This window comes from Pituophis catenifer, unplaced genomic scaffold (genome assembly GCF_029215685.1).
Source record: "Pituophis catenifer annectens isolate HBS135680 unplaced genomic scaffold, rPitCat1.0.hap2 SCAF_1, whole genome shotgun sequence".
Classification (NCBI taxonomy): Eukaryota; Metazoa; Chordata; class Lepidosauria; order Squamata; family Colubridae; genus Pituophis; species Pituophis catenifer.
Genome location: NW_027256881.1, coordinates 204890271 through 204903507, shown reverse-complemented (window position 1 = coordinate 204903507; position 13237 = coordinate 204890271). Strand labels below are relative to the sequence as shown.

Sequence of the window (13237 nt, the reverse complement as noted above, 5' to 3'; positions counted from 1 at the left end):
CCACACCCACAGAACCGGTAGTAAAAAATTTTGAAACCCACCACTGGCAAGCATGAATGCAGTACAGGCGAAACATCTGGGACTTCCCAGTGATTTTCTGTCCCATTGCAGATGAAGCTGTGTTGTTCACCTGCCTGTTTTGACAAGTGAAGAGTTAGGATGTCACACCTCTTTCCATCTGCTTCCTTTGATTAGGGAGATGGCAGGATAAAGAAAACATATTGGAGTCTGAAAAATCAGCAATTTCTCATGAGATCATTGTTTCCAACTTTATCTAGCTCCTCAGTTGCATATCACTATCTTTTTTTGGCCTGTCCCAAAGATACCCGATCCTAAAAGTGGGACATTTCTCTTCTATCTGCAGCAGAAGCTGAAGACCAGTTTAAATCATCAAGTACAGGTAGACCTCGACTTATAACGGTTGGATTTAGTGACTGTTCAAAGTTACAACAGCACTGGAAAAAGTGACTTATGACCATTTTTCACAGTTATGACCTCTGCAGCATCCCCGTGATCAAAATTCAGATGCTTGGCAACTGGCTCATATTTATGACCGTGGCTGGGTCCCAAAATCATGTGATCCCCTTTTGCGACCTTTTGACAAACAAAGTCAATGGGGAAGCCAGGTTCACTTAACAATCGGGTTACTAACTTATCAACCACGGCAATTCACTTAACGACTGTGGCAAGAAAGATCTTAAAATGGGGCAAAACTCACTTAACAAATGTCTCACTTAGCAACAGAAATCTTGGGCTCAATTGTGATCATAAGTGAAGGACTACTTGTACTAAAATTAATTTTCTCAACTGCACCATCTCAATAGTAGGCGAGAGTGGGGAGCCATAGTTCCAAGACTCTTCCACAAAAACCTCTCAGGAAAACAGAGGATCGGTGAGACAGTAGTGTTTTTTCTGACATGCCAGTTTTCGGTTTATAGTGAGAATTTGAGGGGGAAAGGAGACCACCTCACAGAAACATTTTGAATAGTTGCTGAGGGTGATACAGATAGTCCTCGACTTATAACCACAATTGAGCCCAAAATTTATGTTGCTAAGCGAGACATTTGTTAAGTGTGTTTTGCCCCATTTTACGACCTTTCTTGCCCCAGTTGTTGAGTGAATCATGGCTGTTAAGTTAGTAACACAGTTGTTAAGTGAATCAGGTTTCCCCATTGACTTGTCAGAAAGTTACAAAAGTGATCGCATGACGCCAGGACACTGCAACCGTCATAAATACGAGTCAGTTGTCAAGCGTCTGAATTTTGATCACGTGATCAAAGGGATGCTTCAATGGTCATAAGCATGAAAAACTTAAAGTGACATAAGTCACTTTCTTCAGTGGTGTTGTAACTTCAAGCGGCCACTAAATGAACTGTTGTAATTCAAGGCCTACCTATGCTCAGAAAAGAATGTGGAAGTCCCATATAGGGTAGCCAGATTCACATGCACTGGAGAGGTTAAGAAAAGCTTAAGAGCAAGCAAGCGATTTACAAAAGATCATGCTTTGGACTTCTTCCAGAAATGTTTGCCTTAGCTTGGGTTGCTGAAAAATAAATTGTTAACTTGTACTATGCAAGTTTATTGAGGAACTCCAATAAATCAGCAGTCCCCAACCTTTCCAGCTTGGTGGACCAGTGGGGGGGGGGGGGAAGGAGAGGGGACGGTTCTGTGTGTGTGGCAGGCGCGTGCACAAGCATGCCGAGCTCCATTTGCACAAGCGGCGGGTACATGTGCCCACTGCTCACGCAAATGGAGTTTCACATGCAAGTGTGAGCACCGACCACTTGAATGGCCCAGTTCTGAACAGGCCGCAGCTCGATAGTAGGCCGCGGCCCAGGGATTGGGGCCCTTGTAATAGAGTCTTGGATTCTTGACATAGTCCTGAAATAGAAAAGTACATCAGCTAATTTTACATTGCCTTCTTTTCGAACTTTGATAGATGAGTGCTTTGTCGATCTGGTTGCTGATGGAAAGGTTGGTTTCCAGAGATTTGTAGGAAAATCTCTTGTACTTGGACAGGATGACCTCCCCAGCCTTCTGCTACTCTTTCCTTGGTCAGAGTTTTGCGGTCATCCAGGAAGTCATTCAGGTGGGGCCCGGGCTTCTTCTATGCTCCCAAGGACTTCAGTTTCATTCATCAGCCAGTTCTCTACCCGGGAGGTGAATCCCCTGGTTGTGAATGTCCTTTCATTTCACAGCTGCTTCTTGGTGATTCTGGAGAGCTTCCTTTAAGGAAGGAAGGTTTGTGGCCTTGTTTTGGAAGTCCTACTCTAGCTTGATCAGTTTGTACTGCCGTTTGCGACCCTGGGCCCTCAGCTAGATGACTTCCTTGTCCTTCTGCTGCTTCCACTCCCAGAATTTCTCAGCATCTTCTTTCATCTGGCTAATCAGCTGAATGCATTGGTTTTTCATGGCTTGGATCTCTTGGTGGCATTTGGACATGGTCTGCTCGCTGGATACTTTCATTTTCAGCAGCTTAGATAGTTCCTTCAATTTCTTCTTTAATTCTGTTATCTCTGTTTCCAGCTCCTGCAGATGTTTCTGGAGACATTTGCTTAACTTGGCTTGAGTGACGTCTTTATTGGTCATCTGAAGGGTGAGGACCAAGTCTTCCTTTTCCTTCTGCAGTTTAGACACCTCTCTTTCCAGGTTCTTGATATTGATTTGGGACTGACACTGGATGGATGGCTTCCAGCTGGTGGTCACTCTGGGAGAGCTTCCAAGCCAGGGTCTCCTTGAGAGCGAGGACTTAGGTTGAGTAGCATCTCCTTTGACATCTGAACTTGCTGGAGGGCGTGTTGAGCAGCAAAGTCATCTGAAGACTGAGGAGCCTCCAGGTGTACTGCGAAACATCAGAAGTGGCTTTGGAGCAACACCAGTAGCTTCTTCTCCAGATGCACCCCCCATCAAAGAAGGATTGGTGTGTGAAGAAAAAGTGAGCCAGCCGACCAGTTTTTTTTTTTTTTAGCGTGTATAAATTCCTTTTAGAATGTGTAGATTTTCTACATAAAGGTTTGCAACGCAAATAAAATAAAATAAAATCATAGAGTATATATCCTAGATTATACCTGGTAAACTTAAAACACTGCCATCTGCTGGCTCAATACTTCTGTAGTTGTTGCAATTCGAAATATATTCCAACATGTATTCCAACACCCCCCACTCAACAACTACTACTACTTATAATAGTCCTATTTCTGCTCTCAGTTCTGTTTCCTGTTTCTTATTATTCTTCTTGTCCTTTTTCTTCCTCTTCTTCCTCTTCTGGCTATCCACAGATCTGCTGCTGCTGCTGCTGCTGCTTCAGCCTTAGCTCTCCAAAGAGCTGGCACTAGGGATGCTGGGGTTAATGGAGCTGCTGGGGTTCTGGCTCTGGCTCCAGCTGGGCTGGGCTGGGCTGGGCTTGGCTGGGGGACCAGGGTAGCGCCTATAGTCTCTTTTGGATACTCCTTCCCATCTCTCTGGATTTTAATGCTCTGCTAGCAACAAGTTTAGCTGGTATTCCTTTATTGCTTCTATGATATCTCCTGATTAAAAAATCTCTTGTGGCCTGGTTTCTTCTTTTTTTCTATTTGCATTGTCTTTCTCAATTAATTTCTTTATTATGTCAGGACTTCTGTGCCCAAGTTCATCTGTGCCATGCCTGAATGCCATTTGAATGTTGGCAGTGTTAACTACCTGATTGCCGTTCAACTGATACAGTAATTTTAGCCCTTGCAAGTAAGATATCTCCTTTTATGATGACACAACTGTCCACTTTAAAGGTTATTACATTGCCTTGTTTTGTGAGCTTCTTCACTGACAAAAGATTAGTTTCAATAGTGGTGACATACGGTACATTTTTCACAAGTATCTTTCTGGTGATACTCTGAGAAATAGGATAGTTAAAGAAAACCTATTCCTTCTGATTTCATTATTTGCTCACTAACTGTAGTGGGATTTTTTTTTTCCTGTTTTACCCTTGTCAAGGTAAGTAAAGAAATTTCTGTCATTTGTCAAGTGACTCGTAGGTCCTGAATCAACATGCTTTCAAAGATGAGGTGCAACTTTTGGTTTGAAATCAGGGGTGGGATTCAGCCAGAATGGACCAATTCAGGCAAACCGGATGCTAATTTTACATCTGGTTCGCTGAACCAGTAGTTGCAAGGACTGGTTGGCCCCACCCCGCCCCTCCCAGGAGTCTCCACACAGCCCATTTTGGATGCCAGATAAGTGCAGCACCCGCATGGAGCCTGGGGAGGGTGAAAAACGGGCCTCCCAGAAGTTCTGGAAGTGCGGAAATGGGCCCGTTTCCAGCCTCTGGAGGGCCTCTGGAGGGCCTTCGGAGCCCGGGAGAGGCCTTTTTGCCTTCCCGGAGGCTCAAGTAAAACCTCCAGAGCTTGGGAGAGGTTGAAAATGCCCCCCCTGCGGGGTGCAGGAGGCCAAGTAGGCCACACCCACCATGGCCACACCTACCCAGCAACCGGGCAGAAGTTACTAAAATGGCAAATGTCTCAGAAAGGAGATCCTCTCTAGTTTCTTGAGCTGTAAAGGTAATGGAGAAGTAATGTACCTTCTGACTTGCAGAACTCTATTAGTCTAACCTTGGAATAAAATATAATTAGTTCATCTGGGCATGTTTCCCTCTGGACTACCTTACAAGGCTGATAACTACAAGGGCATCAGGATAGCTGTTGCTTCATTTTGACTATGGGAACAGTACTTAACCGACTGTGATTAGTATCCTGAAGCTAAAGTTAAGCAGGATTGACTTCATTGGATGAGCTGAGGGGCACTGGTTAGAATGCAGTACTGCAGGCTACTTCTGCTGACTCCCGGATACCTGCAATTTGGCAGTTCGAATCTCACCAGGCTCAAGGTTGACTCAGTCTTTCCGAGGTCAATAAAATGAGGACCCAGATTGTTGGGGTCAAATATGCTGACTCTGTAAATCGCTTAGAGAGGGCTGTAAAGCACTGTGAAGCAGTATATAACTCTAAGTGCTATTGCTATTGCTATTGCTATTGCTATTGCTATTGCTATTGCTATTGCTATTGCTATTGCTATTGCTATTGCTATTAAAGGATGGATAGGAGACCACCAAGACTGTAACCTAGACTAAGAAGTCAAAACAGCAACACCATATACATCTTGAAAGAAAACAACATCAACCCCTTGCCAAAAATTCCCTGGATATATCCACAAAGTCACTAGGATGCATTAGTTTTTCTAAACTGCCTACCCATTCACTTCCATGGTAGTACTGTATGCTTCGAGGCCACAAACAATTTTTATGATAATGAGAAGTGAAAGCCCTATTACCCTTGCTTTTGCTAAGCCTTTTCCCTCCGTTTATTATTCAGAATCTCTGCCACCTTTATATTCAAGTGAAAAGCTTAGTTCCAAAGCCTCTGTTTGGCGTGTTTGACAGGAGTACAAAATTAAAAGTTAATTAGACTTAAGACCAGCCATTGATGTGGAATTGTAACAAGATTTTCTAGCTTTGTGAGTGACCAGTCCTGTAAACAGAGAAGGGAAGGGAAGGGAAGGTTATGCCCACAAACAAAATGCAATAATAGAGATTCTGCCTCTCATGACTTTTCCAACTGCTTTTATTTTATTGCTGCTGCTGTTATTTTCTACTTTTGTGCATTCATATCTAACCAAAATTCCAGTAATGGGGTAGACATTAAAATATATACAAGGGAAATATTCAAAATCCATTCCTAGCAAATACCGATCAGGACCAACAAAATGCAACAATATTCACTAGTTAGTTTTGTCCTGGTGAGTTTTGTCTCTTCTCTTTTTGGCCTGACATGCTTCAGTAGGGCACAAACAGCTGATGAGATTATGTAAAGGAGGGAAGAGAATTTACAACTTGGCCCTGATCACAAACAAGGTCCTGGGAGGGACCCTCCATTTCTAGTTTTCCACATGTTTACTCCTGGAGTATAATTTGGAGTTTCAGAGCATAGTGCAGAGTTCCTTGCAGAAGTGAGCAGCTGCGATCCCCTAGAAAGTTTTGCACAACCTCTAGAATAGTGTTTCTCAACCGCTGCAACTTTAAGTTGTGTGGACTTCAATTCCCAGCATTCCCCCAGCCATTTGTTGATTGGGAGAATTCTGGGAGTTGAAGTCCGCACAATTTAAAGACACAGAGGTCGAGAAACATGGTTCTAGAATTTCTTCCTAAATCCCCTCTGTTTGTCCTGCTTAGGACAATCCACTTCATTGACAGTGTGGTCTGCTAACAAAAATTCAGCCTGGCTTCAAGCAAGCATTTCAACTTCCTCAATTTACTGCCCACATTTCCAGAGGTGCTTTGGGTCCCTACTTTCTTACCTCTTATTTGACAAGACCGAGTGAGCTCCAACTGACAGAGTTAAAGGTGCCAAGACCCAAAGATATTATGCTCTGCTGATGATTTAAAAAGGAGTGTTAAAATGCTGACAATAATAATAATGATAATACTAATAGCGATGGCAAGGATTATAATAATCACATCACAGGGATGATAATAGCACGTTGGCAGGACGAGGACTCCTACTAATAATAATTCTGATATTTAAATTCTGGGAGAGGATTTTGGCCTCCTAATTAGATGTTGCCAAAAAGAGCTAGACTAAGCAAAGTTACATTTTTTTTTAATGGGGAAACTGAGATCAGTAAAAGTCAGCTTCACAGCAGGAACTAGCTGTTCTTTTGCACCAGAATATACTTTTTATTTCTGATGTTGGCAATACTGCTAATAAAAAAAGAGAGCTGTGCAACACTATGGATCCAATTCTAAAAAAGGTGTTCCAGAGCAGATGAAAGTCCAAATGTGACATCTGCCTTCAACTCCTTAAAGCAGCTGCATCTGTGTTATTTTGGGAAAAGATACAGTTGCTTTAAAAGTTGTAGACAGATTCATATCCTGTATACTCCAAAAATACTTTAATGGAACTGTATATTGAACACTTCTAATAAATAAATAAATACATAAATTGATTAATTTAGCAGCTGAGTCCACTGTGTTAATCATCCCCACTTTACAACTAGGCAGAACATTGCAGAAAAAGAGCTTAATTTCTGCATGCATTTTTTTTTTTAATTTGATTTATATGCTGCCCTTCTCCGGAGACTCAGGGTGGCTTACAATGTGCTCAGCAATAGCCTTCATCCTTTTGTATATTTATACAAAGTCAGCTTATTGCCCCCACAACTGGGTCCTCATTTTTTTGGAGACAAAAAATACGATGTATACTTATTTAGATCCCAGAAGGCTGCCAATTCATTACACACACACACACATACACACACATACAAACACACACACACACACAGTGCAATCTTGCATATGGAGAAAAATTTAATAAGAAATTATCTTTTAAAGCTAATAAACCAAGCCTATAGATATAAAAAGGAACATATAGATAACACAAGGAAAGACAACATTCTAACACAAAATAAATTCAGTACACAAATAAAATAAAGTACAGTCCACCTAGTTAGTTATTCTTTCCCACCTTGAATAAGGTCTCTGGTTTTCACATTCATTCATTGTGGAATGGATCATTTGAGTCCCCTGTTTGGATGTTTGTCAGTAGGCCTTTCTTATTCCTTTTCTTTCCCCGCTTTTCTCTCTCTCTGAACTCCTTCTCTCAATGCTGTAAATGGTAGAGGATAATTAGAAGTCAGCTTCTGACTGGCGAGACTGACCTTTGCTTTATCCGGGCCAAGGGCAAAGCTCCAGCTTCTATGTTTTGAATCAGCCAAGAAAAGTTGTTTAAAGAGATCCAGCCTTCAGCTGCCTGGTTGGCTCCCAATGCCTGAGTTGGCTGGAAATGAAGCCTGCTTAAGAAATGCAATTCTGAATTTCAACCCCTTCCTGGTTGATGGTGGTTTTTTTCCCCCTGCTTCTTTCTTTCTCCCACCTATGCCAGGAAAACAAGCCCCAACTGTTTCTCCTTCTGTGGGCATGGATCTTCAGGATCACTGGAGGCTATTTTGGGGGGAGATCTAAAGCTACTTTTCTTCCTGTCAGTTAGGCTAGAAGAGGAAAATTGGTAAACCTCTTATCAATTCCTTGTTGTTCAAAGTAAAAAAAAGAAAAGAAAGGGAAGATTCACTTTTTTTTCCTGCTGAATCTGTCAACCCCCCCCCCCCAAATCAACAAGCCAAAGGGCCAGTCTTCAACCTGACCATTGAAGGTAGAGAGTTGGGACTAGGCCAGTAGTGGGTTTCAAATCCCGTCGCTACCGGTTCGCTTGTGGGCGCGCATGCGTGCACAATGCTTCTGTGCATGCGCAGAGATGTCTGGGCAGGTGGGCAGAGCCTCCCACTGCCACCGCTACCAATTCACCTGATCCGGGGTGAACCGGTAGCAACTGGACTAGGCCCTGCCCACGAGAACAGGCCCCAGCCAATGGGAATGGAGGCATTTGTCTAAGATAGAATGAAGTATGGCAGGTCAACCAGAGGGCTATATTTTGTACCAGCTGACCTGCCAGACCTATCAGTTGACAATGCACTACTTCTAATGTGGACCAAGGAAATTCAGGTGAAGTCACCTTCCTAGCAGCCTGGAGGTAACTCAAGACAATATTGTCTCTTCAAGCCCTCCTCAAATTATAGTTTGCCTGTTCTTGTGCTGGAACTAGCAGAAAGTGCCTATCAGTTTCAAGAGGGAAGTTACATAATTTATGGGAATTAAATGAACAAATTATTCAGGTAGCGAAAGTCACTTTCCTAACAACACAGTCTAGTTTTCATCAGTTCTGTATTTGTGGAAATGAGATGGGATTATACAGGATAGACTGTTATAGGAAACAAAAGCTGGCTTTTATCTTTTCTTGTCCCTCATTATAAGATCAGTTTATCCAATGATTCAGTTCATTCAATGTATCCATGGTACACTATCAAAATAGCCATTTGCACGGATCTTAACCCTTAAGTCATTTTGTTGTGTTTGTTGGCCACTGTTGTGTTACATCAGCATTCCAAAGTTTATAGCATGATTAAACCTCATTTTCGAAGGTATTCTGTATGATATGCGCATGCCACCGATTTCAGCTTCAATTTCTATGCTAGATTCCTATCTTGAACCGCAGCTGTCAGCCACGGTAGACAATATTGAGCTAGATAATTAATGGTGTGATGCGATGGATCAATTCCTTAATTATAGAACTATATTGGCCAATGCCACCAAATGAAATTGTTTATTAATATTGCACATTGGAGGAATCATAAGCCAGACCAGCAGTCAATCAACCAACAGCAAACCAAATTAATTCTGCCAACAGAATCCAGAATTAGTTGCATCATTTGTAAATGCTTACAAGTCTAATTGAAGACATTTGAAAGTTAAATATACTAATCTCATTTCAGGAAACAATGAATCTGATTAAACTTTTTTAAAAAAACAACCCACTAGCTTCACATCTTTTGGCTTTAGAGCAACAACTGCAGTTGCACCAAATGAAAGGAAGAAGGCCTTTTCTTTCTTTGATTCAAAGATAGTATCTGATTAATCCTTTCGGTTTCCATTAGCATAAAGGGAGGAAATAATATCCTCTATATCAGCGCCCACCCCCACCCCCCAAAAAATTGGTTCAGACCACTGGAACAAAACCTGGAGTTGCATGGCAGATAGCAGAGAGGAGAAGTGGGGGGGATCTAATTATAGTATATGATTGAATTTTATCCAAACTTTAGTACTCACTTACTGCTTAAGCCTGTTGGCTGTTAAAGATGGGAGGGGGGGAATCTGTGTTGTTATAATGCTGGTCTTTTTTTCAAGGCTTGCTGATGCCTCTGAAGCATTAACCACGCTATCTACTTTAGTGGCATTTAATGCATATGCTATTTTTGGAACGTGAATACTTTGTAATGTCCTGGATGCCAGCCAAGGGTATCTACATAAGGGCATCAAGATGGCAGGTACAAATGTGTGGATCAAAGCCACCTTTTTCAATACGCATCACAGGCCTTGCACATACATAAAAAGGGTTTTTTGATTGTTTGGTCACACCCACCATTCTGTTGTTGTAAACAACCCCCTCACCCCATGCAGATGTTCCAGAGGCCTAGAAAAAGTAATGAAGAATCATAAATTATTCCAAATCTATTCTACTGACTTGCAAGTGAAGATAAGGAAGGCTCTTATCTAATTTATTAGAATGCTTCTCTATAAAACGAAAATATTGGGGTTTTTTTTTTCCTCTTTCACTTTGTTTATTTAGTCATGGATGATTCACTACTAAAAGAGAGAGCAAAATGTGGAAAAGTTGACACGGGCAGGAAACTCTTAATGAATAAATTTTTATTAGGCTAAATCTATTCAAAAATACTTTCCAAAATAGTCTCTTGCATTTCTTAAGTTTTAATTTGTATTTATATTTTATATTGTCTCATAAATCACCTGATTTGCATTGGTAGCTGACTTGGAACAGGCATTTTCAGTCCTCTAGGAACCTTACCTTTAATATTTTTTCCATGAAAGATTACTTAATCTTATCTATTGTTGTCTATGAAATTATCACAAGTAATGAAATCCTGAGCTAGATCTTGAAGCAAAGTGTTATCTCCCATTGATGCCTCCTATTAGAGCTTTCTAAATTTAATTTTAAAATGTTAATAAATTTAACTTTCAAGTGACACAACGCTCTCAGGTTTAAGAATTAATAAGAAATAATAGTAGATATATTATTCAGGAGGAGAAGCCTTCTTCGTATTAGTACTTTCAATTTTTATATTACAGCAATTAAGGTTTTATGGTAGGTAAAGAAATGTATTAGTGTGGGAAGAGAGCTGTCACAACTACGCTAAACAATCTTAGATTTAGTGATCAAGAGGGTAAAAGATATGAATAACTTTGCCTAGAGTTTGAGAAGGAAAGGGGAGAGTTTCATATAGCTAGGGGCACCAGCAGTATGGCCAAAATGGTGGACATTTAAAAAAAAATGTGCCGTATGCTAGAAAAAGATGCGGTTTCAATAATGTGATTGTGGCTAACATTCTGACTTATTTCAATCTTGTATAGATGCCCCTGCATAAAATACAGCTTTTTTAAAAAAAATTTTACCTCCAAAAGATAAAATATATCAGAACCAATTCTTGTAGAATTTTGAAAATATTGCTGCGAAGTATTTCAGTGATTGGCTAGATATTACATCACTTTTGGAAAGCGATACTGGTCCTATCCATACAAAGTAATTAATTTAATAGTCTAGGCTTTGGATATTGTTCAGATGGATGAAAAGTTAACATGGTATAAAAATTGTTTCCATTTGTTCTGAAATATAGTATATGACAAATAGGTGACAAATTTAATTGAGAGTAAACTGCACTGAATACAATTACTTTTACTCAGAGTAGGCTTCTTACCTAAGATTAATCAGACAGAATTTCACAGATCTAGTTCTAAAGGAAAAGCAAGTTGTGTTTCCCATAAAGAGCAAGCTTTAATTCTATTTAATTATTTAATTTATTCATTGCCTTTATTCCCATCAGTCCTTCAGAGTAGGCCACATCAGGAAGCAGATACCACAGGAATGACTGGGTCTCAACTTCACTGCTAAAGGGTACAATAACAGAAGTTTGAAAGTTTCCATCTCTCTTATTCCCCAGAGAATTAAGGTGTGGCAACTTTAATTGCTTCCTCTTTCCTTTCCTTTCCTTCCATCTAGACTAAGCTGGTACTTTTCTTTATTCATTAAATTTATATATTGCCCAACTCTCAACAATTATGGACAATTCTATCAGGCGCAAAGAATCAGGACCATTTGTTAGGTTGCAACATAGAAGAGTTATTCAAGCCTATACACAAGAATCTGGCCAACTAAAGTTCAGTGTTAAATTGGCGCCAGATAAGGGTCAATTGAATTTAGAAGGGGTTGGACTTGGAGTGTTTATGGGAACTCAAGGACTCTAAACTTATGACACACTTAACTCCACCTTCCAGCTCTGTCTGCTCTTCTCCTACAAATTCACAAGTTAATAATAAAGACATTAATATATATATCTTTATAAAGATATAGAACATCTTGATATAAAACATTAAAGATGTATGATTATATATATAGTGTGTGTGTGTGAGTGAAACATGGACCTCACAATCAATACAATTGATACAAAAGCTAAGAGTGCTGCAAAGAGTCATGGAAAGATACATGCTCGGTATTACAAGCCAAGCTAGAGAGACATGCACATGGATTAGAGAACAAACAAAAATATATGATATCGTCAAGAGAGTAAAAGAATTGAAATGGAAATGGGCTGGTCACATAGCAAGAGGACTGATGGCAGGTGGACCAAAGTAGTCATAGAATAGATCCCATTTGATAAAAAGCATCCATGAAAGAGACCTAAAACAAGATGGATTGATGACATCAGCAAGTATTGTGGGCCCAATTGGCAAAAGAAAGCTCAGGATCAGATTGGTTGGAAACATGCGAAAAAGGCCTTCATTCGGCAGTACAGAGACAATGGCTAAAATGATAATGATTATATACACACACATAGACACACACACAGAGAGAGTAAAAGATAGCAAGGTAACAAAAAAACTCATAGGAATGCACACAGACTCCACAAGCCAATTAGGGTTTCAGTCACTCTCACCAAAGAATCAGGCTTGAAGCCCCTTTGATACACCTAAAGGGTGGGAGACATCCAGACCTTGGACATGGGGAACCTCATTCCAAAGGGCAGAAGAAATAACCTTGAAGAACAGTATGAAGAACCGCAACCAAGACAATGGTCTGATAAAAGAATCTGATCCTTGGGCAGAAATGTACTTTGAGAAAGTATCTCAGACATGACCCTCCCTAATTCTCATGAAAAAGAGAGAGAGAGAGAGCGGGGAAACTGCATTTAGACTTCCAACATTCTGTTGCTATAACTTTACAATAAAAGTTGTGTTCTCTTTGGTTCCCAAAGTTTGGTGTAACTTGAAGGGGTAACATTTTTCCTGACTTTTCAGAAACAGCTGCAAACATCTACAGCAACATTTCCTATAGAAATCCTGGTGTCCTGAACAGCAACTTCCAAAACTCCCAGATGGAGGGAGTTGAGATAAACCAATATATCGCTATTTGTTCAGCTGTGCCACTGAGTAAATATCATCCTAAATCTAGGCTTGGGAAGAAGACTTCTGGCATAGTTCTGACCTTTTCCCGGCAGAAGGCAGGTTTTATTTCAAGAGTCCTTACTTTTATCATTATTTCTCTGAAGCACACTGGTATAACTTTGGGTCCAAAGGCACAATAAGGAA

The 13237-nt window shown here is 40.5% G+C and overlaps 1 protein-coding gene across 1 annotated transcript in view; it reads right to left on the bottom strand.

The window, feature by feature from the left end:
- ACVR1 (activin A receptor type 1) overlaps positions 1 to 7652 on the bottom strand; it is a 195973-nt gene extending 188321 nt beyond the window's left edge. The window contains exon 1 of the mRNA XM_070941436.1: positions 7491 to 7652. The gene's annotated coding sequence lies outside the window, so the exon portion shown is untranslated. The remainder of the gene's footprint in view (positions 1 to 7490) is intronic.
- Between the last annotated feature and the right edge of the window lie 5585 nt (positions 7653 to 13237).